Below are 6,363 nucleotides of genomic sequence, written 5' to 3'. Positions count from 1 at the left end.
TTCTTTAATGTGACAAATTTTAGTTCCTTTGTGTTTCGCCGATCATTCTAATTTCTTATTTTTTGGCTGGTCTGATCTTATATCCATTATCTTGTAGCAGTTGCCGCATCTGCTCCATGACAAAAAATCTTATCTAGCGCTTCCAGTCAGCATTCGACCACCAATCTAAAATCAGAGGTGAATTGAGATCCACAATTCAAATCGCCCTAGATCCATTGCTTTTTAATTAAAAGGAATTTGAAAACCATGCATCTTCTCTATACTCCATGCCCATATATTCTTATATTCAAATATAGGAGGGTAGAAGAGCTTCACCATCCATAAGAAGTGTATAAATTAATTCAGGAATGCCCAGGCTTGTCGGTAAGTGCCTTAGGGTGGAGGAAGCAGATGTTAGGAGAAAACATTTGGGTCTCCCACTTCAAAGGGAAGAAATTACTAAGTTCGAATATGAACTAATCTTGTTAAAGGTGAATTACTGAATGGAAGAAGACAATGTTGTCATACGTCGGCGGATCTCCCTATTTACCAGTCTTGTCACGTGGTTTTACCGCCCCATTTCTGTCAGAAGTTAGATAGCTGTTTGGTAACTTTCTTTGGTGTGATACAGGTGAGATCAAATTAAAGTTTGTCACCTTATCAGCTGGAACAAATTGTCATATGCTTGCTTGGCTGGAAAGAGATGGCAACCATGTGTAGGCCTGGGCGTCCGGCCGGGCCCGGCTCGGTCCAATTAAAATAATTTTTTTATTAAATATAACATAATTTTTTTAATATAAAATATATTTTTAATAATAATATATATTATTATTAAATAAAAATAATGAAAGAATAAATCAGGCTGAATCCGACCCTATCAGACCAACCCGAGCCGATTTTTTTGGGCCCAAGCCCCAACCCGATTGGACCAGATACTGGGTAACCGTCGGGTACTCGGGCCCAATGTCCAAACTTAAACATATGCAGAAATTTTTGAAAGGATATATGGTTGCCCAAATCAACTAACGATCAATCAGACTTGCTAATACGGTCTGATAACAACAAATAGAAGTATGTTAAGTATTTGGAATGTGTTCAGTATTGCCTGCATATTATAAATTTGTTCTGCACTAAAAAGTATGTTAAGTAAGTGTGCTAAGGGGGTTAAAATCTGTGGGAGATGATGGATGCTGCGGGGTGACTAAAACTAAAAACTTATCACTACCAAAAACAATCACAACACGAGCATTAGTGACGATTATATGAGATCTGGATTTGGTTTGATTATGAAACTATATACCAAAATTTGAATTTGACCACTAACCAGATCCAAATCTCTTTACCAGATCCAGTTAAGCAGATTCAAAAGGAAGCTGGTAATGAACCCGTTAGCATCGCTATTCGCAGCCAAAAAAGCCACGTCAAATTCATCCTTGCTTATATTGGCGCGTCAAATGAATCCACCACATATTATCCGTTTTCTATTGACAAATTTCTACCTTCAGACTATTTAGTTTAAGAAAATAACACCATAGAATAATTAAAGAGTATCCCCATACTTTTCCGGGGATCTTTTATTTGCCTACAAATGAAAGGCTTCAAAATTTGTGCAAAGGCAAAGGACCACTTCAGAGCATCTATCGTTGTGGGTGTGACAAATGTTTTAATAGCAAAAAATAAGGACCTATTAAGTGCTTTTTCTTACAATTGATTGTCATATTTTTACTAAAATGATATATAAGATCTAATTAATTAATTTTTGCTCTTATATGATATCAACTTGAGTCACAGTTTTACTATGCTGGTATTGAAACAATCGGACGTGGTCATTTTTTTTGTTTTAATTGTCTCTCTCTTGCACATTGAAACTGATTTTTGGGTATTCGATGTGTTCTGCTTTGGTCCAACTACCACTGATTCCATCTTTTATTACACATACATAGATAGAGACACACACACTCACACACATGCAGACTTAAAATTTAAGCACGAAACAATTTATTAATCCATTATTCTAAGACGCCATGATCATTAACTATGCTGCAGTGGATCCTTGGATGATGATCATTGCCAGAAACTGCTAGACAGTTGGCATGCTACGCAAGATATTAATTAAAATATTGATAAGGATGGGCTTGTCAAGCACATCATCGTGGACCTCACAGAATCAATAATGCACCGTTGGAATGACCTCTACACAGGTGCAGTATTAGCAAAAAGAAGGCGCACGAAAGAGTGTGCCAACCAACGAAAGGGAAGCATTATAAGCAGTTACACCGAAGTTTCTCGCATAAAACCAATGAAAGGGAAACAAATGGGGAAAGGATAAGGTCAGGCGCGAAGAGAAAAATGAGGGAAAAGAATAGGAATCCACTCACATTTTCGTCTTCTCCTGCTTTACTTTAAGCTTACTGTGTTATTCACGTGAACTTCATTGATCATGCTTATGTAGGAACCTTCAAACCAAGTATAAAGGGATCTAGCACTTGGATAATTAACGGAAGAGAGATTTCTGCTCCAAAGCCTGCCGGGCTAAACCCCCATCATTTCTTAACAAAAGAATGGATTTATGAACAATAAAAAACAGGAAGAGAATCACTCTAGCTACAGATATCAGATAGATTTTTTTTGAGCAATATGTAAATATTATGTTAACTTATATAAAAATTATGAAAAATTATATATTGCATTTTTTTTAAAATTTTAAAACCATAATCATAGTTCAGTATTAATTTAAAAAAATATACATTTTAATTTTTGTTAAAATTTTAAAACTATAATTGAGTTCCTACAATAAAAAAAAAATTCCTACTTAACAGCATCCAGGACAGCTGTAGTTATGTGTATTGTCTCGAAACGTAACTACGGTCTCTCCTCAAAGAGAAACTAGTTATGTGCGCTATAGTGCAATTATGTTAATGACTAAAAATACTTTTAATTTATTAAAAAAATTATGAAAATAAAAATAAAAATAAAAATAAAAAATAAAAAACATTAACTAAAGTATCCATCCCTTAATGCCTACCGCCCACTCGACTTTCTCTCGACTGAAAGCCACTACCTTGCACTTGTCACCGTTATAAGAAGACATGGTTCATCTTTAATTGCACCAAGCGTCGCGGCTCCAATAACCAGATCGACATGGCTCTCCTTCCACCCTTCCCGGATTTTCCTCTCCTTTGTGCCACACTATTCTCCCTCCTCCTCTGCTTCAAGCTCGTGAAGCTGTTTACGGTCAAGAGAAGGAGAGCTGGCTCTGCACCTGATCTTCCGACTCCTCCAGGCCGCCTCCCCATCATCGGCCACTTGCATCTGCTCTTCGACAAATCTCGTTCGCTGCATGAGATCTACGGTGAACTCGCCGACAAATACGGCCCTGCCATGATGCTCCAATTGGGCTTCCGCCGGGTGCTGGTGGTCAGCAGCTGGGAGATGGCGAAGGAGTGCTTCACCACCAGCGATCTCGCCTTCTCCAACAGGCCTAGGAACAGTGCCGCGAAGCATCTGGCCTATGATTCCACCATGTTCGGCTTCGCCCCTTACGGAGACTACTGGCGCCAGATGAGGAATATCACCACGGTCGAGATGCTCTCCAACCGGCGGGTGGAATCCTTCAAACAAGTCCGCGAGTCGGAAATCGGCGCTCGAGTAAACCACATCGACAGTCTCTGGCAGAACAACCAGCAGCGGCCCGTGAAATTGGAGGCGAGAAAGTTGCTGAGCGAGCTCACCTTCAACACGGTGACCCGAACTGTGGCAGGGGCTGGCTACGTTGTGGGAGGCTCGGAGGAAGACTCGAAGGCGAGAGAGACAGCGGACTGCACGAGGGAGATGCTGGACCTTCTCGCGGCGTTTGTGGTGTCTGATTTTCTTCCTCTTCTCGAGTTTCTCGACATCAATGGCTGCATCGCTGTCATGAAAAGGGTCGCCGGGAATTTGAACGCTCTCATCGGCCGCTGCGTGGCAGAGCATCGCCGGCAAAAGGCATCCGGTTTCCGGGACGGGGACCATGACTTCATCGATGTCCTGCTGTCACTTGTAGGGAAGGACACGGAGGCGGACACGGTGGTGAAGACGACGGCACTGGTAAAAACTCATTCCTTATTTGTTATTTGATGAATAGGATTTGGATTTCTAATTGGGTATAAATATTCATACGGGGTGGTGGTGGGGTACGTATAAAAATTTGATAAATACCAAACCTTTAGGTGCTAGATTTGGTAAGGAATCATCTTATACAAGTGGCAGCCTTCTAATGGAAATGAATTTTTGAATTAATTTTTTTTTTCTGAAAGATTCAGAAAGTCTGCAGAAACTGAACCAAATCGGTTTTGCTTTTTTTCAATATTAGAATATTCAAAAGCATTTGACAAGAAGAAAGAAAAAGAGTTTGAGAAAAATTATAGGTTGCAGAAGAAAGGTATAAAAATAAAAAAAAAATGATTTGTCTGGATCAACTGCTTGGGAAAATAACAACAATGATTAAAATAATGAAAACTGTCAAATAGTAAAAACGATTACTAAATCAATGGACCCAAGGAATTACCTTTTCATAATTTCAACGGATTAGAAAGTGATCGATGGAGATGTGTCTACTGTCGTCGAATTTACTTTCAACATATTTGCTTAAGTTTGAAAAATTCACTCGAATTACAGAGTCGTGAGTCATGAGTGGGTTTCGCCTTTCCATATGAGAAAAGTGAATAATGAGCATGTATGCATTATTTTGATGAGTACTATAAAGTTTAAATATATATTCACATCTTTAATTTTTTTCACTGATGGAGCTATAATTCATTTCATTAACTATGCATAGACGTCTGGTAGTATAGATTTTTGTCTAGCTTCCAAGCTACTGGTTAGATCCAATCGTGCCATGTGAGATCAGCTGGGTTACAACATTATGTCATGAATTGGTTCAACATTATTTCATGAATATGTTCAAAAGATTGGGCAGATTGGAGCAAATTCATACATTTTAACGTCATATGAATTTTTTCTAATCTTTTGAAACAGAGTTAGTATTCCTGTTGCTTAATGCCCTTGAATGGAATTCTTGAATAATTGACATAAAAGTTTTTTTTTTTAACCCTCTTTTCAGGCAATGATAATTGGGGGCAACGACACCGCATCAGCAACCTTGGCCCAGACATTACACTTGCTGTTACTCAATCCCCAAGCACCGAAGAAGGCCCAAGATGAGTTAGACAAAGCAGTCGGCAAAGACAGGATTGTGGATGAATCCGATATCAAAAAAATTTGGTGTATCTTCAAGCAGTGGTCAAGGAGAGTTTTAGACTTCGCCCACCGGCACCATTGCTGCCTTTAAGAGAAGCCAGGGAGGACTGCCAAACTGGTGGCTTTGGCGTTCCGGCCGGCACCATGCTAGTGGTCAATGCATGGAGGATACAGCTTGATCCGCGGGTATGGGCGGACCACGCCGAGTTTCAGCCGGAGAGGTTTTTGGAAAGTGATGTGGATGTTGGGGGCCAGCATTTCCAGTTGATTCCGTTTGGATCAGGCCGCAGGGTGTGCCCGGGAATTTCGTTTTCATTGCGGTCGGTATACATTGTGCTCGCCCGTCTTCTCCACAGCTTTGACATGGAGCTGCATCCGGAAACCGTGTTTGAAGAGTCCAAGGCTTTTGGGCGAACAACTATGCTTCATGTTCTCCTCTCCCCACGCCTCCCTGACTCCCTTTACAGCTAGCTAGGTCGAGATATCGTGAGAGAAAGGGCATGAAGCCCACTGCACGAAAAAGTTTTTCAGCCGAAAGCACTAGTTAGAGGTCATATTATCACAACATCGAAACTTTTATGTACATTAAGTATATATGACCTGTGGCTGTTTGATACAATGACCTACTTGTGTGTGCCCAATTCGTTGCCCTGGATGAACTTATTAAATTGTTAGATGGTCAATGCACCTGGATGAACTTATTAAATTGTTAGATGGTCAATGCAATTTGATATCTATGGCTTGCATAGTTTAATTAACAGAAAGCAGGTCGATCGTCAATCATGTCAGTTAGTTTGGACATTACAAAAGAGAAATATCAAATGCATCTGAAATCGATATATATGGATAACGATGCATTGAAATTTATTGGTTTTTAATTTTTTTTATTTTTATCCGATGATCAAGATTATATGAGACCTGGATTTGGGTTCGACTGTGAAACTGTACGCCAAAATTCGAATCTGACCAGTAATCGTATCCAAATCTTTTGACCAGATCCAGTTAAGCAGATTGAAAACAAAGTTGGCGAAGAACCGATCTACATTCCGGTTCCCAGCCAAAAAAGCCACGTCAAAGAGAAAAAGAGAAGAGGAAGTTCTTAATTTTCTTCTTCACCATTCTCGTTTTCATATGGGTTGCAAAGTT

The 6,363-nt window shown here is 39.7% G+C and overlaps 1 pseudogene; it reads left to right on the top strand.

Annotated features, from left to right (window-relative positions):
* The first annotated feature begins 3,046 nt into the window (after positions 1 to 3,046).
* On the top strand, positions 3,047 to 5,938 carry LOC116252482 (xanthotoxin 5-hydroxylase CYP82C4-like; annotated as a pseudogene).
* The last annotated feature ends 425 nt before the right edge of the window (positions 5,939 to 6,363 follow it).

This window comes from Nymphaea colorata, chromosome 4 (assembly GCF_008831285.2).
Source record: "Nymphaea colorata isolate Beijing-Zhang1983 chromosome 4, ASM883128v2, whole genome shotgun sequence".
NCBI classification, from domain to species: Eukaryota; Viridiplantae; Streptophyta; class Magnoliopsida; order Nymphaeales; family Nymphaeaceae; genus Nymphaea; species Nymphaea colorata.
This window is presented reverse-complemented; position numbering and strand designations above follow the sequence as displayed.